Source organism: Ahaetulla prasina, chromosome 2, assembly GCF_028640845.1.
Source record: "Ahaetulla prasina isolate Xishuangbanna chromosome 2, ASM2864084v1, whole genome shotgun sequence".
NCBI classification, from domain to species: domain Eukaryota; kingdom Metazoa; phylum Chordata; class Lepidosauria; order Squamata; family Colubridae; genus Ahaetulla; species Ahaetulla prasina.
The window spans coordinates 66,258,432-66,284,674 of record NC_080540.1 but is presented as its reverse complement, the minus strand read 5'-3'; the positions used below and the strand labels follow the sequence as shown (position 1 = coordinate 66,284,674).

At 38.6% G+C, this 26,243-nt stretch overlaps 1 protein-coding gene and 1 long non-coding RNA gene across 9 annotated transcripts in view; one reads left to right on the top strand and one right to left on the bottom strand.

Annotated features, from left to right (window-relative positions):
* WNK2 (WNK lysine deficient protein kinase 2) overlaps window positions 1-1,489 on the bottom strand; it is a 103,680-nt gene extending 102,191 nt beyond the window's left edge. For all 7 annotated transcript variants that reach the window (XR_009153544.1, XR_009153543.1, XM_058169958.1 and 4 more), the window contains exon 1: window positions 1,066-1,489. The gene's annotated coding sequence lies outside the window, so the exon portion shown is untranslated. The remainder of the gene's footprint in view (window positions 1-1,065) is intronic.
* LOC131191625 (uncharacterized) overlaps window positions 177-26,243 on the top strand; it is a 40,939-nt gene continuing 14,872 nt past the window's right edge. For both annotated transcript variants that reach the window (XR_009153546.1, XR_009153545.1), the window contains exons 1-2: window positions 177-252; window positions 7,169-7,278. This is a non-coding gene — a long non-coding RNA (uncharacterized LOC131191625). The remainder of the gene's footprint in view (window positions 253-7,168; window positions 7,279-26,243) is intronic.

Sequence of the window (26,243 nt, the reverse complement as noted above, 5' to 3'; positions counted from 1 at the left end):
CCCCTAACGCCCTCACCGTCTCTTCTCTCCAGCCGCCCCGCCCTGAGGGGAACGGAGGGCTAAAATGCAAGCCCTTCGGCGCTTGGTTCTCCGCGACTGTTAAGACCGAGAGCGAGGAAGCCTCTTATGGAGAGAGGGCGGAGGTGGGGGTAAGGGGGGGGGGATGAGTGCGTTCAAGGGAAACCGAGCGACTGCAGTTCCACCTCAGGATGAATTGTCCGACTGAAATGCAGGTCGCCCCGCCTTTCTAAGGTTAGTTCAGAACACCTCCCCTCCCCCCAAAAAAGAATCCCAGGCACCGGCTGCCGAGGCGCACCCCGTAGAAACCCAGCTTTCTCGAGGGTCTTTCCAACGGGTCCCCGCCCCTCTCCGGCTAGCCCTCTCTCTCAAGTCTCCCTTCCCACCTACCCGCCGGCCCTTTTCATAGGGAAACCCGGTTTCCCCAGCCGGCTTTCCCTCCCCCGGCGGCCTCCCTCCCGCAGAACACACCCTCGCCTGAAAGCCCCCAGACGCTCACGCGCTCCGTCCTCCTCGGCCCGCTTCCAGCCACCCTGGGCGGCCGCCTCCCCCGCCCCTTTTGCCCACTTCAGTCATACTGCAGCTCCTCGCCGGAAAGCCATATTGTGATTGAAAGCCGAGAAGGCGGATATGGCTAATAAAGCCCGAACTAGGCACCTTCGGCTTTTGCTCACGCAAGCCCCAAAGCGCAGCATTAAGGCTTAAAAGCTACTCTTAGAAATGCGACTAGGGGCGATTTTTCCTCGTTCCGAAATCTCTGCCTTAGATAAGCACCAGCTGGGAGCCCGGCAACCGCAGCAACAGAGCCGAGAGGCTGCGCTGCCGCGTCCCCGCAGCGAGAGAAAAGGTGCGGGCGTCGGCCGAGAGGCGCGCCGGGAGCGATCCGCAGCAGCCGACGGAGTTGTTGGCCGGAGGGCAACTGCGGACCCTTAGCCCCAGCCCAGCGGGTTCAGGTGCTGTCCGGCCGCACAATGAGGCGGCTCACCTGCGGCCCGGCCAAAGGGCAGGAGGAGATGCGCCAGCCCGGCCCCGCCGACAGTTACTTACGCGGAGGAGAAGAGCCAGCCATGTTCAGAGCCGGCGCTGGAGGCTGGAGGCCGGAGGCTGGCAAAGCAGCGGCTGAACTCTGCCGTCCTTGCCAATCATGGAGCCTTTCTCCTCCACCCTCCGAGGCCAGGCTCCCGCCTCCCCAGCGCCTCTGCGTCTAAGCTCCGGCCTTTCAAGTCCTGCGGGGCGCCTCTTCCTCGCGCGGCGTCCGCTGTCTTCGCGTCCCAGGCAAGAGCGGGGCGCCGTCGGTGAGGTTCTGGGGAAGGAATAAATCCACTCGCGTATATAGCGCGCCTCCCTGTGGCCCGTTGAACCCCTTCCGCAGGCCAGGCTGCCGGCACGCGCTCCTGGCCAGCGCTTCTCCCCTTCGCGCTTTCCGAAATCGGGCTTTCCTTGCTAATTATGCCCCATTTAACGGACCGACCGGGAGGCACGGGAATCTTTGAGCAACCAATGAGAAGGCCCCGGAGGAGGCGGCCCTTGTTAGATCCGCCCCGCGTCGCGGGGTGGGGGGACCAAGAGCAAGTCGGTTTCTCCTTCTCAGTTGCTAAGAGTGTGTCCCCGACCTCCCCTCCCTCTCTCCGCGTTTCTGCAAATCAACGGGGTGTGTGTGTGTGTGTGTGAGAGAGAGAGAGAGAGAGCCTTGCTTCAAGCTGAAGCCAAATGTTGCGCATGTCCTTCGTCGGAGCTGCAGCCCACATCTTTCTGTGGCTGAAAGGTAGGAAGGAATATGGGGATGCGAGGAGATGCACAGAAGGAGCTAGAACCGGTCCTGGCAAGACGTTGAAACGAGAAGGTGTGTCTGTAGGGGAAGGGCAATGAACACTCAAACAGAAAATAGAAACCTCCTCTGACCTGGTTCTTTCAACATGTTTGGATTGCAGCTCCAATTATGGCCCTACTGGGGATTGTAGTTGTGGTCCATTTACAACCAGTGGGCACATCAGAGCTATCACATTGGCTCTGGGAACAGAGTAAGAAAGGGGTTGTTTCTCTCTCTTCCCCCCTTTCTGGAGGCCTCTGACTGCTGAGCATGGTTTCCATGCAAGCAAATGCTGGCTACTCTCCAGGGATTTTGCTAGGGAGAATCTTGTTTATACAGTTTCTTGGCGGAACCTTTCTCCCCAAATAAATATTTTAAAACACCTGCAGCTTCTCTGGCTCCTCCTCATTTATTCATTCATTCACTGTTTTCATTCATTTCATCTGCACTTGATTCCTGCACATGATATGAAAAAAAAAATGAATAAACAGTCAAAGGTGCTGGAAACTATCAGATCCTCCTGGAATAGTCTGTGATCTCTCATGTATTGCAGTTTGGTTTCTGAGGATGGAGGTGGAAAAGGAAACTGTTTCAGATATCATCTGCAGTTTTTTTCATAATGAGGAAGAACTCCTTACCATAGTAACAATCCTTTTTAACATCAATGTTCCAAATAGGAAAAAAAATGTGCCCACAAACTCCATGCTTGGATGTAATAATCTTGCATGTAATAATAACATATAACATTATATTTTATGCTTCTGGTTTGACAAAGAGAGAACTCTCAAACAATTTGTCTGAGGCTTTCTTGTGTCTACATATATCTACATACCCATCACACTATTCCTTTATGGGTTAAAGAACCCTCTGCAGAGTGCAAAAAAGGAGTAAGAAACTTTAAGGCAAAGAGTTAAGGGCAGGAGAAAAGGGGATATACAGCAATTTATAATGCCTTGATAAGACCACACTTGGATTGTTGCATCCAGTTTTGGTTGCCACAATATAAAAAAGATGTTGAGACTGTAGAAAAAGTGCAAAGAAGAGCAACAAAGGCGATTAGAGTATTGGTGATTTAGAAGCTAAAACGTAACAGCTGCACGAATTGAATAAGTCTAATTTAATGAAAATAAGGACTAGGGTGATATAGCAGTGTTCCAATATCTATGGACTGCCACAAAGAAGAGGGAATCCACCTATTTTCCAAAGCAGCTGAAGGCAGAACAACAAGCAGTGGATGGAAACTAATTAAGAAGAGAATCAATCTAGAAGTAAAGTGAAATTTTATGGCAGTGAGAACAATTAATCAGTGGAACAATTTGCCTCCAGAAGTTCTGGGTGCTCCAACACTGGGTGTTTTTAAGAAGAGATTAAAACCATTTTAACCATTCAGACAACCATTTGTCTGAAATGGTTTAGGGTTTTCTACCTCAGCAGGTGGTTGGACTAGAAGACCTCTAATGTCCCTCCCTCTGTTTTCTGTTATTCTGAGATAGAGCTTAAACTAAGTTATGCTAATGCCATTCACTCAGTCTTCGCTTAGTTTTCTATTTTTATCTTTATTTTTACCACATCCCAATATAGATTCATGCATTCACTTTTGTCCTTTAAATTTTTCATGTCCCTCTAATTTCTCTTAAGTTTGTAACTCCATGTAAGAAACAATAGCAATAGCACTTAGATTTATATACTGCTTCACAGTGCTTTACAGTCCTCTCTAAGCTGCTTAAAAAGTCAGCATATTGCCCCCAACAATCTGGGTCCGCATTTTACCGACCTTGGAAGGATGGAAGACTGAGTCAACTTTGAGCTGTTGAGACTTGAACTGCCTGCAGTACTGCATTTTAACCACTGCACCACCGTGACTCAGAAGAATCTTTCCTTTACTCTCAACCTATTTTCTCTTCTTTCATGTTGCTTTTTGATTCAACCCATATTATTGTCTGTATAAGAATAAATCATCTTTTAAACTTTCATACTGAACTCTTTTTTTGTACTCAGTCCATTTTCATCCATCACCCATTCAGTTCTTGACTCTATCTCCTTGTTCTAACCCAGGGGTCTCCAACCTTGGTCCCTTTAAGACTTGTGGACTTTAACTCCCAGAGTCCCTCAGCCAGCAAAGCTGGTTGAGGAACTCTGGGAGTTGTATTCCACAAGTCTTAAAGGGACCAAGGTTGGAGACCCCTGTTCTAACCCACAGACCTTTTACGTATCCAATATAGACCAATTTGGTCTAGTGCAGAAGGCACCAGGTTAGAAATCAGGCAACTGTGAGTTCTAGTCCTGCTTTAATCACAGAACTGGTAGGGTGACTCAACCAATCAGGGTTGTTCTTGTGGGGAAAACAGGAGGAGGAAGGAGAATTAGGTATGTTCATTGCCTTGAGTTACTTATAAAAATAATAAAAATGGGATTTAAAAAAATAAAAATTCCCACCGCATTCAAGTTACTTTTACATTTCTCCTGACATAATTAAGTCTCGTTTCCAAAAATCAAAGTGGGCAGAAACATAATATTAAGCAAGACTGATCTCTTTCAATCAGTTTACTACTTGCAACAGATCATACAACACCGTGCCCACTTCTTTTCTGCAAGTCTCTGCACCTGTTTACATTTCTAGGATCCAGTCACTGCGACCAGAAGTTTTGTCTTCCAAGCTTTTCAGATTCATGCTAGAGCCCATCTTTAGGGAACTTCTCTCTAGCAGAGTGTTTGAATTTCTCATGTCTGGTTTTTCCAATTCATTCAAATATAAAATGCAAAATTCTTTAGCTTACAGATTCCTACTTTCATACGCATACATAGGTGACACCAGTTCTTGCTTTCCAACCCAATTGAATTTGAATTTGAGAGGCAACTTGGACTTCTTCATTTTTGTAAAAAAAAATGTTTTTATTGAAGATGAACAACATATATAAGAACAACACAAATGTAAAGAAAAATAAAATAAATCTCAGAGATATAAATTAGACTTGGCACCACACAGAAAAGAAAATGTAAATTTCTCCTGAGTAATATAATCATAGCTAGTTATAGCTTTTAATTTATTCTCTTTAAGGTAATTGAGCCTGATTTCCCTCTGCCTTGACTATTCCTGGATCCCTCCTGCAGGTGATCCTGGAAGCCACCAGTCAAATAATTCTGAGGCTGCTCTTTCTGGCCTTGGTTCCCAACTTCCTTCTCACTTCAAAAGACAAAGTTATGCCATTTAGTGGAAGGAGACACTTTGTGAGGAAGACATACCTGATGTTCTGAAACATCATGGAGGCAGATTAGGTTCACAATGTGCTCCTTTTGTCATTTCCCCCCCTGTTGTGTCCTCATAAGCAATCCCATTCAGCAGGCTCTGACTCATATTACTCCAGAATTAGAAGTTTAGGATTTATGTGGCTGTGAAATGAATGGTTGTACAGTGGTTAGAGTGCAGTACTGCAGACTTCTTCTGCTGACTGCCAGCCGCCTGTAATTTGGCCGTTTGAATCTCATCAGGCTCAAGGTTGACTCAGCCTTCCATCCTTCCAAGGTGGGCAAAATGAGGACCCAAATTGTTGGGGGAAATAAGTTCTGTAAACTGCTTAGAGAGGGCTGTAAAGCACTGTGAAGCAATATACAAGTCTAAGTGCTATTGCTATAACATAAGCAGGGTAATTATTGCTGGCATGGAAGAATTGCTTAAAAGACAGGAGTAACATACAGAGTACAGGTACTTCTTGACTTATGACCACAATTGAGCCCAAAATCTCTTTTGTTAAGTGAGACATTTGTTAAGTGAGTTTTGTCCCATTTTACAACCTTTCTTGCCACAGTTGTTAAGTGAATCGCTGCAGTTGATAAGTTAGTAACCTGGTTGTTAAGTGAATCTGGCTTCCCCATTGACTTTGCTTATCAGAAGTTGCAAAAGGGGATCATGTGACCTTGGGACAATATGAACCATATTCATCATAAAATATGAACCAATCTCCAAGCATCTGAATTTTGATCACATGATCATGGAGATGCTGCAAAGGTCATAACTGTAAAAAACGGTCATAAATCACATTTTTCAGTACCATTGTAACTTTGAATGGTCACTAAACAAACTGTTGTAAATTGAGGATTATCTGTAATGCAAGGCGCTTGGGAGAAACATTTATTCCCCTGCATATGATTATGATCATTAAAGAAGACTGATACTTACTTATATTTATTACAAATTTTAAGTAAAATAAGTGTCAAATCTAAAGGTTCAAGAAAAGAAAAAAGAGAAAAAAGAAAGCTAAAGTTCTGAAAAATAATGACTTCCTACTTCTCTTCATTGGATATTTACAAACTCATAGCCTCTTCCTGTTATTTCTTCCAGAAATTCCATCAACCTCATATTAAATTCTCATCTTTTCAAACATTAAATCCAAAAATCATCATTTCACAGTCCTTTCACGATCACGTCAAACTTTTTTCTTCTATTAGCAAAAAGTCCATAAACGTTTTCCACTCTTTTTAAAAAAAAGTTTAACTTTCTTTTAAAAAACTTGTTGCTTTCTCACTGACAAAATAGGTCAGTTTTGCTTTTTCTGCTAATTCTGACAATTTTACAAACCATTCCTCCACTGTGGGTATTTCAATACTCTTCCATCTTTGTGCATATACTTTTTACTTTATTTATTTTTCACATTTTTGAACCACTGTCCTCCTTCAGAAAGGAACTTGCTTCAGTTATTACATACAAAATTAAACTTCCATTAATCTTTTCTAATTCAGTACCATAAGCCCTAATAAAAAGTTCTGGTTTCTGCAATATTAATCTTTATTATTCATTATATATATTTTTTCATCCAAAATATCTTGGCTTTTCAACAGGTACATCACACATGATAAAATGTCCATTCATGTTTTTCATATTTCAAATGCTGATTTGAGATACCTTAATACATTTTTAACAGTTTCTTTGGTGGCGTGTACCAACAATACCTCATTTTATGAAAACATTCTTTTAAATTATATTAGATTTTAAATTCTTTAAAATTACAATTCAATATAAATTTTATCCCATTTACCCACATTCTTTCTCATATATTATAGTCAAAATTGGTGGCCCATTTTATCATACAATCCTGAACTTCCGTTCCTTAAAAGTTCTTAACAAACCTTTTGCAACTTCATGCTCATCATTTGTACTTAACTCCTTTTCAAATCCCATTTTATGTTTTTCAATTCCACTTGCCATCCTGTCTTTATTAAATCTTTCTTTTAATTGTGCATATAAAAATTATTGAAAATAAAGAGACACAAAGTAACATTGCTATTCACAATGAGACTTCCCCCTTGGTCTTCTCTTCTTCAGTTTCTCCTGTATCTCCCCAGGTCCACTCCAAAGATCATCCCACCAATGCTTATAGAAGAAAAGAGAAGAATCAATTCCTTTGGTAAAATCAATAATGCGCTCAATTGAATTCAATGGCATTGACTTCCAGGTAAGTAGGGATCATTGCATCTTTTTCTTAACTGCATCTCCAAAACTATGCCTTTCCTTATCTTCTTGAAAGATTACCTAAATTCTCAATAGCAGCCTTTTGCAACAGGATTCCTTCAAAAAGTTGGCTGAGATACTAAACTAAAACCTGAATTGTGCCTAATTGCAGTTCTTCTTTATTGCACACCTAGAACTATTATTCTTAATGTGTTTCTTTGGCAGTGCTTGTTTTAAGCCTTGGATTCAGAAGCTCAATGGACATGTTTCTGTTTTATACAAGAACTAGGAAGCTTGTTATGTAAGAGGCTAAAAATAATTGAAAGGCAATACTATTCTTGTTAAAATTAATTTAATCTGAAGGATGAATCATAAAACTTTAGATGTCTCATTCTTTCACCAGAGGCCCTATTACTGGTTATTGTGCAGTCTACACAAGGGATCAGAAGGCCTCAAGATAGGTCACGCAAATGAACTGTATATGGTGCAATTCAACAATAAGCTTACCTCCTGTAGGGAGCTAACCCTTAAATTTAAGGTCTAATTTTTTAAAATTTTGATTTCCTATGAAGGTCAGATAAAATGTTATGATGTCCATGTGGAAGTAATCTGACAAAGCATTCTTTTGCTTAATGGCCATGATACTGTATTTGAAAATGCACAGTGTGTTTTGTCCCAGTTCATAACACCCATTTCTGATCATCAGTATCTTCAAGGCACTACCGCCTTCACTTCTCTGGTTTTCTTCTGCAAAATTGCAGCTCATTCCTTCCAATAAATTTAAATGGACAAACAAAGGAAAATTAGCTTTCCAGGACTTCCGGTTTCCAATGTCTCCCTCAACGGTATGAGTGAATATACCTCCCCAATGCTATACAAATGCTCCCAACATAGGGATCGAAGCAATTCTCATTCAAGTAAAAGGTAAAGGTTGCCCTCACACATACGTGCTAGTCGTTCCTGATGCTCATCTCCGTTTCAAAGCTTAAGAGCCAGCACTGTCCGAAGATGTCTCCGTGGTCAAGTAGCCAGCATGACTAAACGCCAAAGGCGCATGTTACCTTCCCACCAAAAAGTGGTCCCTATTTTTCTACTTGCATTTTTTACGTGCTTTCAAACTGCTAGGTTGGCAGAAGCTGGGACAAGTAACGGGAACTCATTCAGGAGATCAACCAAATAAACTCAACTGTTTTCTCAGATGAAGACTGAAATTGGCTAAACTTGATTATTCTAGTTACGAAAAAGAAATGTTGGCTACTGAATGAATGATTTAGCAAGGGTGACTTTGGAACATGTTTCATTCCAGTGATTGCTTTTCTGAAGGACACAAACTCCTCATTATCTGAGTTAGTATCTGAAGATGTGACTTTATGTTATGGGGGGAGGGCATGAGATGTGGATTCACAAGGCTGTCCTCACATTCAGGCCCATTTGACAGAAAGATAGGCTACCTCTGCCTTTAACCTCACTCACTATGCTAAGTATAGAAGCATATTCCAAAATCATCTTTGAGTTTTATGAGTTTACTGTTAAAATTTTAAAGTGGCACTATCAAGCATTAATAAAAGAATTCTGACTTCACTAACATGGTTATTGGACTGGTAAACCTATATATCAGAATAAAATTTCCTGAAATGGAAAAAAAAAGTCTTTGGAAAATATTACCCTGGGATCTAGATGGAACCAGTCAAGTTTGAATGTCAGTGTGTAGCATGCCAACACATTTAATTATTTAGATAATTAGGTAGATAGGTAGCAGGATATGAAATTCATGTACCACAAAGTACATAGGATGATTCAAAACTAGGATGATTTGTTTCTACGGCTGTAGAGACGTTACTAAAAATCGAAATTAATCCCATCCCAAAACCTTACATTTAGATTTTAATTACTAATCCCAATGGTTTTCAAATGTTTTGGCTTTCACCACATGGAAAATGAAGTTGGTACTTTGTGCTTTCTCTTCTAACGTTTTGATAAGTTCAACCTGCTGAGGCTTGATTCTTCTTCCATACTTGAAGAGTTTCCATTTTCTGTTTTTCAAAGGGAATTTATTCATGAAACTGGCTCGTTCCTTGGTAGGAGAAAGGAAGGATATTTAATATCAGAATGTAGGACTCACTGGTGCATCCATATTTTTAATAGTGTAGATAATATAAAAAGCACAAAATGCAAAAACAGGAAAGATCAAATGCTGATATAGAAAATAGTTTCAAAGTGTAGAAAAGTAATAGAATAAAAGGTCAGTTGAGATAGAATCAATCTAATTTTATAGACTATGTATTTATGTTTCGCATTTCTAGACCTCTCATCTCCCTCATATATCCAAGTTAGCTTTTTGGGAGTACAAGGTTATATTCCATCAAGAGGAGACATCCACTTTTTACAAGTCCTTTTCCTGATGCAAGTTATTACAATACTAAACAGCTAGTTACAAGATTTAGAAGGCTCCAAAATTGTATGAGATACAATATCAAGGATTGCAGTAAATAGATAGAAAGTAAATCCATTGCTTCCCCTTGCTTATGGTAGGGGTGTTATTATTTCCGTTGATCATACAATCAGCCAGCTGTTTAGACTGGATTTGGCATTTTCATCCACCTACCAAGTCTTCCTAAGGATTTGAGATAGTAAATCTTGTTGTTTGAGGCGGTGAGAAGTGTTTTCGCAGGATGTAAGCTGTTCCAAGTAAAGTCAAAGTACATCATTTGTCAATGATGGAAATGATGGTGTTCAGGTGGTGCTTCAGATTTCTATTGATTCTATCTTTGCTTTCTTTTGCCCTAGACATTATACTTCTTTTTGCAGGTCTTTGTATTTTCTCCATTTTTTTTCTTCCAATTTCTAACTTTAATATGCTCATAATTATATTCTTTTATCTATCAATCTATATTATATTATTTTTCCCAATTTGTACTTATTTCTTTATTTTTCCCATTTGTTGGGGTTCTTACCGCATTATTTTTAAATAATACTATTCTCTCTTTGAGAGTTTTTATCACTTTCTCCAAAAGTACATGTAAACATCAATAACCTTTCTTTATACAATATACTTGTTAACTCCTAACTTATGAATATTATAAATACCACTCAGTGTTCCACTTATCTATCTCAACTTTCTATAAACACCAATAAAACCAGTTATCAATCAGATTTAATCAGTCCCAAGATTATATCTCTAAGTCCCCTGAATTTATAGTCCTTGAAAACTATATTTTCCAATATATTTTTTAAATCCTGTTAATCATAATAATATTTTAGATATACCTAATCCTAGTCTTCCATCTCCTAAACTTAATATATCTGTATTTATAATAAATTCTATAATATATCTATTTATTTATTTGTTTGTTTTATATTGGCGCCTATTCGCCCATGGCGACTCAAGGCGGTTTACAGAATATAAAACCACATTTGAAATAATAAAAACTAACAAAAAGAATCAAATAAATTAATATAGTACAATATAGCAAAATTATCCCCCAACTCCCGCCTTGGCGACAGCAGATCACACGAGCCATTTAATGGGCTCCATCCTGCTCTGGGTTCTCTAGGTCTTCAGTGCTTTCCAGAAGAATATTAGAGTAGGGGCCATTCTAATCTCTGGGGGAATGATGTTCCAGAGAGAGGGAGCCACCACAGAGAAGGCCATTCTTCTGGGTCCCACCAGGTGTATCTCCTTGCCTCCCCGCTCTGATGGGTCAAGTAAATATGACCAGCAAGAGACGGCCCTTCAGATAACCTGGTCCCAAGCCATGAAGGGCTTAAAAGGTGACAACCAGCACCTTGAATTGCCCCCAGAAGCAAATCGGCAGCCAATGCAGCACCCACAGGAGGGGTGATACATATGCTCACCGGAGTCTGCATAAAACCATGCGGGCCGCTGCATTTTGCACCAACTGGAGCTTCCGGATGCTCTTCAAGGGCGGCCCCATGTACAGCGTGTTGCAATAATCAAGATGGGAAGTGACTAAGGCATGAGTGACTGTGAGTAGGGACTGTTGGTCCGTATATGTGCTACTATTTTCCCAATTTAAACTTTCCACTTATTTCTATTGGTTTTCAACATTGTTATTATATTGCATTAAACATTAAATCTCTATCCATCATCTCTCAGCCTTTTTAGAATTTCATCATTTATTGATTTTTTTGGAGATTCTTTTATGTTTCTCTCTTGGAATCCTATGTCTTTCTGGCATTTTTACACAAACTGATTGTTCCCTCTGTCTTACCCTTTATCTCCTGCTGCATCTTTTGAATATCCATCCATAACCCTTTCATTATTTTTGAAAGTTCTTCTTTTTTTCTCTCTGTTTTATTATAAGCTCTTAAGGAATTGTTTGTTTGATTTTTAGCATTTATTGTTGCTGCCTTTTCAGTATTTTTATCTGCTTTTAACTTGTTTTTATCTTTTTGTGATTTATTTTGTTTTGTCCCCTCCACTACTCATTCTAATTTCTCGGCTGTCTTCTGTGTGTTATATTCATCTTTTCCCACCATTTGATCAGAATCTTCTATTTTCACAGCTTTATCTTTAAATATTCCCGCAACATCATCTTTGAGTTTTATGAGTTTACTGTTAAAATTTTAAAGTGGCACTATCAAGCATTAATAAAAGAATTCTGACTTCACTAACATGGTTATTGGACTGGTAAACCTATATATCAGAATAAAATTTCCTGAAATGGAAAAAAAAAGTCTTTGGAAAATATTACCCTGGGATCTAGATGGAACCAGTCAAGTTTGAATGTCAGTGTGTAGCATGCCAACACATTTAATTATTTAGATAATTAGGTAGATAGGTAGCAGGATATGAAATTCATGTACCACAAAGTACATAGGATGATTCAAAACTAGGATGATTTGTTTCTACGGCTGTAGAGACGTTACTAAAAATCGAAATTAATCCCATCCCAAAACCTTACATTTAGATTTTAATTACTAATCCCAATGGTTTTCAAATGTTTTGGCTTTCACCACATGGAAAATGAAGTTGGTACTTTGTGCTTTCTTCTAACGTTTTGATAAGTTCAACCTGCTGAGGCTTGATTCTTCTTCCATACTTGAAGAGTTTCCATTTTCTGTTTTTCAAAGGGAATTTATTCATGAAACTGGCTCGTTCCTTGGTAGGAGAAAGGAAGGATATTTAATATCAGAATGTAGGACTCACTGGTGCATCCATATTTTTAATAGTGTAGATAATATAAAAAGCACAAAATGCAAAAACAGGAAAGATCAAATGCTGATATAGAAAATAGTTTCAAAGTGTAGAAAAGTAATAGAATAAAAGGTCAGTTGAGATAGAATCAATCTAATTTTATAGACTATGTATTTATGTTTCGCATTTCTAGACCTCTCATCTCCCTCATATATCCAAGTTAGCTTTTTGGGAGTACAAGGTTATATTCCATCAAGAGGAGACATCCACTTTTTACAAGTCCTTTTCCTGATGCAAGTTATTACAATACTAAACAGCTAGTTACAAGATTTAGAAGGCTCCAAAATTGTATGAGATACAATATCAAGGATTGCAGCAAATAGATAGAAAGTAAATCCATTGCTTCCCCTTGCTTATGGTAGGGGTGTTATTATTTCAGTTGATCATACAATCAGCCAGCTGTTTAGACTGGATTTGGCATTTTCATCCACCTACCAAGTCTTCCTAAGGATTTGAGATAGTAAATCTTGTTGTTTGAGGTGGTGAGAAGTGTTTTCGCAGGATGTAAGCTGTTCCAAGTAAAGTCAAAGTACATCATTTGTCAATGATGGAAATGATGGTGTTCAGGTGGTGCTTCAGATTTCTATTGATTCTATCTTTGCTTTCTTTTGCCCTAGACATTATACTTCTTTTTGCAGGTCTTTGTATTTTCTCCATTTTTTTTCTCTTCCCTTCTGCTATCTCCAAGTACTGAAATACTCATTTTCCAGATATATATTTTTTTGTATTTCTGTTTTGTTTTTGGTTTTTTTGTGGGTTTTTTTGTATTTTTTTATATTTCAGCCCCCAGTTGATGGGTCTGGGATGTTGTGTGGCAGGTGCTTGTTTGAATTCTAAAGTCCCAGAGCACTTTAGCTTTTTCATTTTCTATTACTTTGTCTATTAGGTAGTCCCATCAGTTCTTGCTTGCACGAAAATGGTATTTCTTGCAGATCTTCCAGGGCACCATTATTGCTATTTTGTCATGTTGTTTGTAGTCAGTGTGTGATTTTCTTGCAACAGCTAACTAGGTGGTCCATTGTTTCATCAGCTGCTTTATAGAGTCCATATTTATTTGATGATGATAATTAATCTGTAGTTAGATTTACAGTCTAAGATTGATGAAAGTTTAATAATTTCAGAATTTCTGAATGAGTCTCTATGAGTCTCTAATGAGTCTCTAATGAGACTCTAGAAAGAGTGCAGAGAAGAGTAACAAAGATGATTAGGGGACTGGAGGCTAAAACATATGAAGAATGGTTGCAGGAACTCGGTATGTCTAGTTTCAAGAAAAGAAGGACTAGGGGAGTTAGCAGTGTTCCAATATCTCAGGGGTTGCCACAAAGAAGAGGTAGTCAAACTATTCTCCAAAGCACCTGAGGGTAGAACAAAAAGCAACAGGTGGAAATTAATCAAGGAGAGAAGCAACTTAGAACTAAGGAGAAATTTCCTGACAGTTAGAACAATGAATCTGTGGAACAACTAGCCTCCAGAAGTTGTGAAAGCTCCAACACTGGAAATTTTTAAGAAAATGTTGGATAACCATCTGACTGAGATGGTGTAGGGTTTCCTGCCTGGGCAGGGGGTTGGACTAGAAGACTTCTAAGGTCCCTTCCAACTCTGTTATTATTATTATTATTATAATTCAAGTCCTAACCAAGGACCTATAGATATAGGCAGTTCCAAGAGGTATTTTTGAACAATCTATCAGTCCAATAAATTCAAAGTTTCCAATCATTGAGGGTGTCCTTTAGGTATTGCTCCAAGGGCTCCAGTTATGATTGGTATAACAGTGGATTCCATTTTCCATAAGTGTTCAATTTTGATCTGCAAGTCCCTGTATTTTGAATTTTTTCCACTGAAAAAAATTGTTATTGTTATTTAGTAAATATTTTTACTATCTGAATCTGCCACAAATATAAAGAAAGAACAGGCTTGTAGATTAGAAAGTGACTTATCCAAGGTACTATTGGCTTTCTCACATTGTCTGGGTTTAAATGAGCACCAAGACAGTTTTATTAAGGAAGCAATTTTCAGTTAAGCTTTATATGGATTTATTTGCTTTTGTACTTATGTTTTTCAAACTGCTTCCGTGTTTTACTATTTTGCTATCTGCACTTTTATTGTACTTTTAACCGATTTTGCTATAGTGAGGTCACTTTGAGGTTGCATCACATATTATCCAAGAAACTATGGGACAGAAACCATATAAAATGGGAAAGATAGAAAACAGAGCTAGAACCGAATAGCCACTTGGCAAATCTCATTACTTTTAAGCTATTTTTAGTGGGATAAAGGGGTTTTCAAAAAGCCCATGAGAGAATTTAAGGAACAATGATAAATGAAACAAAAGGAGCATATATTCTACCTTATCTTGAGAATGAAATGGAGGGGTAATATATTTTATGATCAATAAACTTGAGAGAATGGTACCAAGTGCGTAGCCTTCTGCAAGGTAGGCAATAAGATCAGAAGCATGGCCGTAAGTCCAGTAAATAAACAAACAAACAAAGACATTGGGAAAGCCTCACAAAGTAAGCAGGAGTGAGTATCATTATTGTATGCAAACACTGGGACTTACATTTAAGGTGGTCCAATAGTGTTGTTTTTTTCAGTATCTATTACCTAGTTTGATGAATGGCACAACATGATTTAGGATGGTGAGTAGATCAAGAAGGCTATCTTTCTCAGTATCTACTTAGTCACCTTCCACATAGAGCATATACACCAATCTGTCGATGGTGACTCAGATAACTTTTCAACCTTGGGCAACCAAACTGTTTGTTTGTTTGTTTGTTTGTTTGTTTGTTTGTTTGGGCTCAGTTAGCACACTTAGACAGCAATAGCATTTAGACTTATATACCACTTCATAGTGCTTTACATCCCTAAGCAGTTTACAGAGTCAGCATCTTGCCCACAATAATCTGGGTCGTCATTTTACTGATGTCGGAAGGATGGAAGGCTGAGTGAGCCTTCCATCCTTCTCACTTAGTCCGTGAGAATCGAACTTCTGGCAATTGGCAGAATTAGCCTGCAGTACTGCATTCTAACCACTGTGCCACCACAGCTCCATGGCTAGCAGTCTATTCCCCTTTCTCTCCATGTGCAGTGAGGAGAGGATTTTTATTTTGTTGATGGGCAAGTGCCACACTCCCCAGACATTTCATTAATCACAAAAAGCTAAACAGGGATCATATTTTATTGCTATCTAGAAGGAAGACTACAAAACCCACTATGACTGTAGGCTGGATTAGAAAGTATAAAAAAGATCTAGTTCCATCTAGTTCAGTGTTTCTCAAACTTGGCAACTGTAAGATATGTGGACTTCAGCTCCCAAAATTCCCCAGCCAGTATAAGTAGCTGGGAAATTCTCGGAGTTGAAGCCCATGTATCCTAATGTTGCTAAGGTTGAGAAACACTGGACTGGATGGATTTTAAGTCTGAGCCAACTTGGTTCTTCTTATATTCTTGTGGCCTGATGTCACGTGTGCAGTGGTGTGAAAATATAGGTATTAATAAAACTAACGAGAGAGGATTTAAGACTGAAAGATAATTGTTAGATCCGATATGGAAGAGACAGACAGAGCTCTTTCAGTAACAACAGCTCTTTATTAGTAGATGAGTACAACCCAACAGAGTGCTAATCTGGCAGTGTCCTCTTTTATAGAGGGCTGCCAAAAGGTTTAACCAATGAGCTTTAAATATTTTCCCACCGTTTTGGAGGACCTGAGTGAAAACTATAGCTCACTCCTTATATGGTACATAACCCCAATGTACCTCACAGTACTGAGAATTAATGAACTCTCTTATAGAAAAAAGAAGAAGCAAGCTCAATGGCACAAAAGTAACAGAAATGTGTTGGTCTCATTTTCTGCTAGCCCAGAGTCAGAGCTAAAAAATAAATTGAAGAAATCAGTGGAGTTTCTTAAAGACTGGCATTATGAAATAGCAATAAAGCCTTGCCTGCACTTTTGGATGAATGAAAGTGCAAGCATACGAGCACAGAACAAAACTAAAAGAAACAGTTGTTATGGAACTAATCTGCTATCAGAATCCCCCAGCCAGCTATGCGGCATGCAGCATGGTTGGCGGGGGAATTCTGGGAATTGAAGTCCACAAGACTTAAAGTTGCCACGGTTGGACACCTCTGATCTAATTCTTGTGACCAGGGAGATGCTTCAGGAAAGTTTCATAGAAGATGGTCAAGCTAAGCAGTGGCAACACCAGGAAAGAGAAAATGTGCTCGCTAAATCAGGGATAGCCAACCTTTCAATGCAAATGGCACCCTTAGAATTAAGGATCCATTTTTATTTTTGTGTATCTATTTTTGTTCTATAGTATAACGGTCTCCAACCTTTCCGGCTATAAAGACCGGTGGTGGTGCCAGCAGTAGCAAGGAGGGAGAGAGAGGATTTTTCTGCGTGAGTGGCTGGTGAATGTGCACATGCAGCTCCATTTGCACAAGTAGCTGGTGCACATGCACACTGCTCGCACAAGTGGTGCACACTCTCACATGCACATGCTTGCCCGCCACTCTCTCTAGTTGAGCTATGCGTATGCATGCTTCCCCACCACTTGTGCAGTTCAGTTCTGAACTGTCCGTGATCCAGCATTGGGCCACGTCCCAGGGGTTTGGGACCCCTGCTATAGTATATATGTTGTCCTTCTATTTATTTATTTTTTGTAAGCTGCCTAGAGTCAGACAAAAGTGAGATGTGCTGCCATATATCTTGAGTAAATAAATAAGATAAATGAAGATTGTGGATGTTAACATAAACTGGCTGTCATGTTTTAAAATAACCATAAATCCAAAGAAAACCTGGTGACGTTGCTCTTTGGCACTCATCTGCATCCACGTTTTTCTTAATATTTTTTAATTTAGTTTTGCATATTTCTGGACAGGTAGACTAATTTCCAAAACAATCACTGGAACAGGACTCTACTCTTAATTTTATTCCATAGGAATGCCTCTGCAATATACAGTGGGCCCAGAGGCATGACTGGTACTAGATTTGGTATTTGGTTCTTCACTGGGACAGTAGTGTTTTTTTTTATTCTTGTCAAAAGAATCTTTTAAAAAAAGAAATGAAATGAAAGCTAAATGAGAGCCCGAGGAACCCACTTTAATGAGGTACTTTCCTATTGGGTGCACTTTCCCCTCTTTTACCTGACTTTGACACATATGCTTTTGCACAAAGACCTTCCCTGTGCATGTGCAAAGCTCACAGTTGCTACATTGGAGATTCACACTGTTCCACCAGGTGGGCACTAGTTTGCATTACAATTTCAGCTGAAGCAGCACTTTTTTTGAACAGCTGACCAAGGACCCTTTTGAAGAGTTGCATAGCCTAATAAATATACTTTACCTACATGAAACAAATTGAAAACCATCTTTGCCAGAGAATTGGCTGCTGTGTAGGGAGCTTAGTTGCAAAAAGCCATCAGTCTCTTATGTGAAGCCTCAGAAAAACTGTCACTCTCCCATTTTCCTTAACAAATAACCTGAAACCAGGCAATCGCCAGAACTGAAGCCCTTTGAAAGGATTTAAGGGGCCATTCCTTGTGTTGTTGTATTAGCGTTTCATTTTTTTTAGAGTGCAGTGTCACAGTTCATTTGTCTTCTTCTCTTCCCATCCCAACTTTTTTCATTGTATAAACTTGTAAGTCCACACTGAATAGAGCTATTCATATTTAAGAATGACCTCTGTAACCCATCTAAGCCCAGGGGATGAATTTGGACATAAATTAAAGAAATAAATGAATTCAAAACAAATCATTTGAAAATTAATCCTGCTTAAGCATTCATCTCTCTTTTTGTACAACTCCTCTTTTTGACTATGATGACAAAGTCAAACCTTTGGTTGATTTTTGTGATAACTGTTTATGAAACTTGCAGTGCCAAGTGGCAGTCATAAACAAGTACCAGAAAAGAATATTGAGGTTGAACTGTGGGTTCCTTGATACTTTCTGACCCTGGTTAATCACTTGCAGATGTTTAATTATGCAACTAGGTAACATCATAAGCACTAGTGATTGTGGGTTCCTGTTTATATCAACCTGCCAGTATGGGTGTGTGTATGGTTTTCTCTATGTGTCTTTTGATGAGTGATTGATTTCATTGGTGGCTGATTGAGAAACCAGCTGATTGATAGCTGCTTGATAAACCAAAAGATTCAGTAGCCCAAGAAGAAGAAAACAGAGTAATCTATAACATACAGTGTAAGGACAGTGACAGCTATTATCTAAGATAGGCAGAAGGCTAACACAGCAAGTCCATGACCATCAACTTGCCAGTCTGAAGACACAATGAAAACTCCCTATTCTCACAACACAAGGACAGACCCCGCCATACTGTAATTTCAACTGGTAAATTATGAACATGCTTGGCAATGCTAAATACCAAAATGTTAGGGGATTCCTGAAAGCATGTCATTCAGACACATCAATTCACAATGCTAAAATGCAAACATAAAAATATCATGATGATGATGTTATCCGTTCAGTCAAGTCTGACCCTTGGTGATTCTATGGGCCAGACCGCTCCACATCTTCCGATCTCGCTCCATTTCTTTCAGTTTTTCTATGCTTCGGCTGGTGTCAGCTTTGATAGTGTTCTTTGGCAGCCTGGCTTCCTTTTGCCGCTAGCTCTTCCCACATAATTGCTTTTCCCACTGAATTCCCACAAATGACATGGCCAAAGTAAGTAAGAAGCAGTTTCGTGGTTTTGAAAAATTTCATACTCATCCTCAAATTCTCTCAATAAGATTCCTAACTTCCAATTAACCTAAAATATACAAATCAAAATGAAAAATGAAATTTAAAAAAAAACAGCCCATGGTAGCATTGGGACCAAACATTCCTTTGAAAAATCAACTGGGTGAAGCTGAATTATTTCAGAGGATCTGGTATTCCATAACGTAGGGCCATTACTCAAATGATTGTAAAAAAAAAATGATGATTTTTTTTTTCCTTTTCTTAAAATGGCGTTTCAGACTAACTGCAAATAGACTGATAGCCTTGCTGCGAAATCGAAACTGAATGGAGACTTCATCTTATTGTGTTGGATTCTGGATTGTTGGATTATATTACGTTGTTTAAGTATTTCATAAGGGGATTTTCAGCAAGAATTTTGCCATGAAGGTTCTTTCAGAAGAATGGATTCGTGACTTTATACAGGATTACACAGAAAGAATGTATTTAATTATTCAAAAATACGAACTGAAAAAAAATGGGGACTTTTTGGATCAAGGCTTGGAAGAAATTAACCAGTGTGATCAGGACTTAAATGCAATGGAGGAGATACAAATAAAAATGGATAAATATGAAGATATGATAAACAAGTTGATGTAAAGAAGTTTCCTTTAAATAGTTTGGATGAAATGTCAGAATTTGTGCTACAGGAGGCTGTCTCCCGAACCGAAAAAAATTACAGTCTTAATGCTTTTCAAGAATTCTCTCTTTGGATTAATGGAATATATGGTAGTAATTTGTGGATTTTTGAACATAAGGATCTATTAGGCAATATTGTGACTGACTTTTCAAAAGGAGAAATGAAGGAAAGACAGAGATTAATGCATCAAAAAAAATGGCAAGAGACAAAAGTATTGTCCTCTGAATTATTAACAGACAAAAATATTACTGTCCCTGAAAGACAATATGTGAGGAAGATCTGGAAGAAATGGGTTGATTATATGTTTTATATTTATCATAAAAGACTAGGTATTTGGATTTATACTGGATTTTGACGAGGAAGGACTAAATTTGAATAGCTACTATAATTCTTGGTATTGAAATTTTATAATGTGTTGTATTGTATTTTGAATAGAATATTTTTGAAAGAGTTTATGTAAGAAAGACCTGGGGGGGGAGGAAATTATATGGTTATAGAAACTATAAGGGAGATATTCTTTGAATTGGATTGGATTTTTATGCTTTAGTTGGTTTTAAATACTTTAGGATTAATTTGTTTTATTGATTTACATATTTTGTTACTCTTAATTGTTAATTTTTTTATTTTATTTTTTTTCTTGAAGGATTTTGGTTATGTTAGGAGGAAGTCAGAGCTAGAGAGGGAAAATTGGTATAATACTTTTGGGGGAAAATCTTCTTAGCATATGTTTGTTTTATTTTTAACTATACCTTGTGCTTCATCCAGGAAGTCAGGGGGGAGGGGGGAGGGATTAGTGAAAGGAGGGGGGTTGGGGGGAAAGGGGGGGATTTTTTTTTTTGTAAAATGTTTTGAATAAAAAAAAAATGATGGTATTCCATCATTTGTGGAAGAATGTCTTGCTAAAATGTCTGAGTACATCTATAAAGTTAATACGGATAATGAAAAGAAGATTTTTCTAACTTATCTGATTGAGAGGATCTGCCAGAGCTGAAATGATTTCATCCTGGCTCTTCGGTTTGCTGATCTGTAGCTTTTAATATGAGAAAAGGGTCTGAACTTGGATTGCATGGTTATTGCCATCAGCATGATGGGTTTTTGACCCACTTTCTCATGCAGGCACTTTGGACAGAAAGGGAAATTATTAAATACATAAGGATAATCATATTAGCTATAGTTAATTAATTCCATTTCTTTTTAATGAAACCTGAATTACTGCCATGACCCCATCTATTTCTTTGTCCTAGCCTTGCTCACTTCTTGGCATGCAGCCTTGGTACATTATTCAAAAGCCAAAAGCAGCCTTTAGCTTGGAGGGGGGAAAACCTTAGGATTTACTTATCTTAAACTAATTCATTGGCTCACTCCACCTGCAGCTTGATAGCCATTTCTTACATAACTGAATTGAATGAACTGCCACATTAAACAAAGGGGCTCAATGCCGTCGCTCTTATTTCTTGGCATATGATAGAAGTTACCCACTGCTTATAGACCCACTTGAATCACAAATGGATTGGTTAATCCATTTTAAAAAACGATTTGAGAGGCCAACTGTAAAAAAAAATTCTCTGCAGGTTACCTACTGTACTGTTATAATAGAATAGAATAGAATAGAATATAATTTTTATTGGCCAAGTGTGATTGGACACACAAGGAATTTGTCTTGGTGCATATGCTCTCAGTGTACATAAAAGAAAAGATACCTTCATCAAGGTACAACATTTACAACACAATTGATGGTCAATATATCAATATAAATCATAAGGATTGCCAGCAACAAGTTATAGTCATACAGTCATAAGTGGAAAGAGATTGGTGATGGGAACTATGAGACGATTAATAGTAGTGCAGATTCAGTACATAGTTTGACAGTGTTGATGGAATTATTCGTTTAGCAGAGTGATGGCCTTCGGGAAAAAACTGTTCTTGTGTCTAGTTGTTCTGGTGTGCAGTGCTCTATAGCGTCGTTTTGAGGGTAGGAGTTGAAACAGTTTATGTCCAGGATGCGAGGGGTCTGTAAATATTTTCACGGCCCTCTTCTTGATTCGTGCAGTATACAGGTCCTCAATGGAAAGCAGGTTGGTAGCAATTATTTTTTCAATTATTAATTAATATTATTATTAATTATTAATTATTTTCAATTATTAATCACTTTTAGAGGCATCACTAAAGCCTATCATAATATTTGCAAATATTTAAATAAATATTTAAATACAGATGAGTTATTTTGATTTTAGTTACATAAAATACCAATGAAATAAAGAATTGAGGCCTTTGAACTATGGTGCTGGAGAAGACTCCTGCGAGTCCCTTGGACTGCAAGGCGATCAAACCGTTCAGTCCTAGAGGAGATCAACCCTGACTGCTCCTTAGAAGGTCAGATCCTGAAGGTGAAACTGAAATACTTTGGCCACCTAATGAGAAGGAAGGATTCACTGGAGAAGAGCCTAATGCTGGGAAAGATTGAGGGCAAAAGGAAGGCCTGAAGGAACATTATCCATGGGGTCGTGATGGGTCGGATACAACTTTGCAACTAACAACACACACATTTTTGCCACAAAAATTTGTCATGTCCATGTCTGTGTCTACTGTTACTTTTTTTCTTGTATTTATTGACAAATAAAATAAATAAATAATATATACATGGAGAGAGAGAGAGAGAGAGAGAGAGATGAATACATTTGTGAATACAAAGCTCTTACATTTTCAGGCCCCTCAATATAATAGCAAAATTGCTATGCCTAAACACTTTATTTCGTCACCTTGACTGTACTTGATGAATAAAGCTTAGGTTGATTTAAAAGGGGACACATGTTTGATGATGAGGTCATGAATGTTCACATTTGAATTATTCAGTAAGGATCTCCATACTCTATAGCTCCATCTGCTCCTAAGGTCATTAAGCTCAGAGGAATGTTAATCAAAAGTTCAATGGACAAACTGGACTGATCTTGAGAGACAGCTCATGTCAAAGAAACTTTCTGATGTCATTGCAGGTGTTACCAAAAAGCCAGTGAGTGAGCCCAAAAAAGTGCAAATTGTTAAATGCAGAAGCAAAACACACTGCTTATATGATAGCTGTCATTACAAAGCTTTGTACCTGTTCATTCTGTAACTAACAAAGTTAATATTTCAGCCCTGCAGAGAACATATTTTGAAAGATGTCACTGTGGAAGAGTAATTGTCTGGAGGGAAAACTACCAGGAAATATAAGCCCACTCATAGGTTCTGAGAACATATAATTTCTAACAAGAAGGGATGTTTCACTAAGCTTATTAGTTGCGGTGAACTGTTCTTCTCAGCTATATAAAACAAAATTGGGAAGCATGCTGAGCACGACTCCTGGATTTCTGTCAAACCATTTTACCTGCTGGGGAAACAGGAAGCGTCTTCTCTGTAACGAAGGAACGTGGGTGGGTGTTTATGTGCGTTGCCTCTTTAAGAAAGACTTAGAAGAAGCTTTGTGGAAATACCTTATTTCATTTGACTGAAACTGATAATTTAGATCAGGGATGCCCAACCTTGGCAATTTTTAAGACCTGTGGACTTCAACTCCCAGAATTCCCCAGCCAGCCTTACAGCATGGCTTGCTGGGGGAATTCTACAAGTCAAAGTCCACAAGTCATAAAGTTGGAAACCCCTCGTTTAAAGCTTAACTTTAGTAATAGTAGAATTTGTTTTTCTGATAATTTATGGGGAATAAACAATTGCAAATGAAATTACGATTTGAAACCATGAAGGGAGGAATGTTTTAAATGAGCCTTTATTGAGGATGTCATATCCTTGCATTCTTTATATCTTTTACTTTGTAAAACTGTTAGAAAAGTAAAGCTCTGTTACAGAGATATGGGAATCTGCTTTGTACAAAGTCAGACCATTTACTCACCAAGAATCACAAGTGCTGGAAAAGATCCCAGTCATATTATCCAAACCACTGCTTTGTGTAGGATCCACTACAGTATTTCTGACAGATGTGCATCTGGACTCTATTTGAAGTCCTCCTGTGAAGAGGAACATACTATTCTTTGAAACAAATTGACAGTCTTACCATAAGGAAATTCTTCCTAATAGCTAAACTGAATATAATTCCCTATAGTTTCAACCCATTGGTTCTGGTCCTGTCCTCTGAGGAACAGAGACTAAGTCCTCTCCTCCCTTTGTATGATAACCTTTAAGCCCATATGTCCTCTCAATTCTTTCTTCTCCAAATTAAACATACCCAGTTCCTTTAACTGCCCTTCACAGGGCAAGAAGCAATGGTGGAAACTAATCAAGGAGGACAGGGTCAGCAGATAGATTTGTATCTGGCTGACCAACTGCACGTCTTTAATGTAGTTGTATCTACATGGAGGAAAGTATGCAGTGGGGTAATCCAAGGCTCTGTCTTAGGCCCAGTACTCTTCAATATCTTCATCAATGATTTAGATGAGGGAATAGTTGGGGAACTAATCAAATTTGCAGATGACACTAAGCTGGCAGGAATTCCCAATGCTCCAGAAGATAGGCTGAAGATACAGAAGAATCCTGACAGACTTGAACACTGGGCCCTATCTAACAAGATGAAATTCAATGGTGAAAAAACAGTAAGTTTCTACATTTAGGCAAGAAAAACCAAATGCACAGGTATAGTATAGGTGGCTCAGTAAGAGTAACTGCAAGAAGGATCTTAGAATCCTAGTGGACAATCACTTCAGTATGAACCAGTGTGCTGCAGCTGCCAAAAAAGCCAATACAATCCTAGGCTGCATTAACAGAGGTATAGAATCAAGATCACACGAAGTGTTAATACCACTTTATAAAGCCTTGATAAGACCACACTTGGAATACTGCATCCAATTTTAGTCACCATGATATAAAAAAGATGTTAAGACTCTAGAAAGAGTGCAGAGAACAGCATCAAAATTATTAGGGGCTAGAGGCTAAAACATATAAAGACCAGCTGTAGAAATTGGATGTGTCTAGTTTAATGAAAAGAAGAACTAAGGATGACATGATAGCAGTGTTCCAATATTAAGGGTTGCCACTAAGAAGAGGGAGTCAACCTATTCTCCAAAGCAAGGCAGGATAAGAAGCAATGGATGTAAACCAATCCAGGAAAGAATCAATCTAGAACTAAGGAGACATTTCCTGACAGAATAATTAATCAGTGGAATAACTTGCTTCCAGAAGTTGTGAATGCTCCAACAATGGAAGTTTTAAAGAAGATATTGGATAACCATTTGTCTGAAATGTTATAGGGTTTCCTGCCTGAGCAGGAGGTTGGATTGAAGACTTCCAAGGTCCCTTCCAACTCTGTTATTCTGTCATTCTATCAAGGTGAGAACCAACCTGGAAATATGGAGAAATTTACTGACAGAACATTTAATCAGTGGAATGCCTTGCTTTCAGAAGTTGTGGGTGCTACATCACTGGGAGTATTTAAGAAGAGATTGGACAGCCATTTGTCTGAAATGATATAGGATGTCCTGTTTGGCACAAATGACCAGACTCAAATTATTCACTTTCGACACATTATGCAAAGACACAGTACTGTAGAGATCTTCTATGCTTGAAAAGTTGGAAGGAAAGGGAAGAGGACAATCAGCAGCAAGGTGGATTGACAACCAGCACTGATGGGTACAGCATGGGAAGGTCTGAAAGACCAAGTTGGAGGCAGATCCTCCAAGGGTTGTTACCAAGTTGATGGTACATAATCAACCAATCAACCAACCAAGATGGAATAGAGAAAGACAGTTACTTCCTGTGAGATGAACTCTACAATATGCCACTAGTAATATATCCCAAAATAACATTTGCTTTTTCAGCAGTAGATCACACAACTGGTCCATGATTTTTTAATCTCATGCAGAAGTTTGAACATTTGGGGCTGTTTTCCTGAAGAGCAAAATTGTAAGCTGCTTTGGTGAAGAAAAAAATTTTCAAGCTCAAGAGTAATTCATAAAGGATCCCTCCATTAATCTGTCCTCCATTAATTTACCCAACCCCCTTTTAAAGTCATCCATATTAGTGACCATCAACACCTCTTTGGGAATGAATTCCATAAGTTACATATGCAAGGAATCAAGAGCTGTTTCTTTTCCTTTTAGGAAAAAAACCCGCTTTTAATCAGCTTAAGATATTCTATTTAAATCATTTACACGGGACAGACTGAATTTTCCAGCCCCCTCACAAGTGCAGAACATGGGAGTTTAGATGAATATTTCAAATGCAGTGATATGCTGGGTGTAATTGGTTTAGAGACAAAATGCATGCAAGATATACCCAGTAATTTAAATCTCAAATGCAATTTTCTATTTTGGAAAATAAAATAATAGGCATATTGTGCAGAGCTTATTTCCATTTGCAATTTTCACCCAGCAAGTAACATGGAGATTTAAATTAAAGT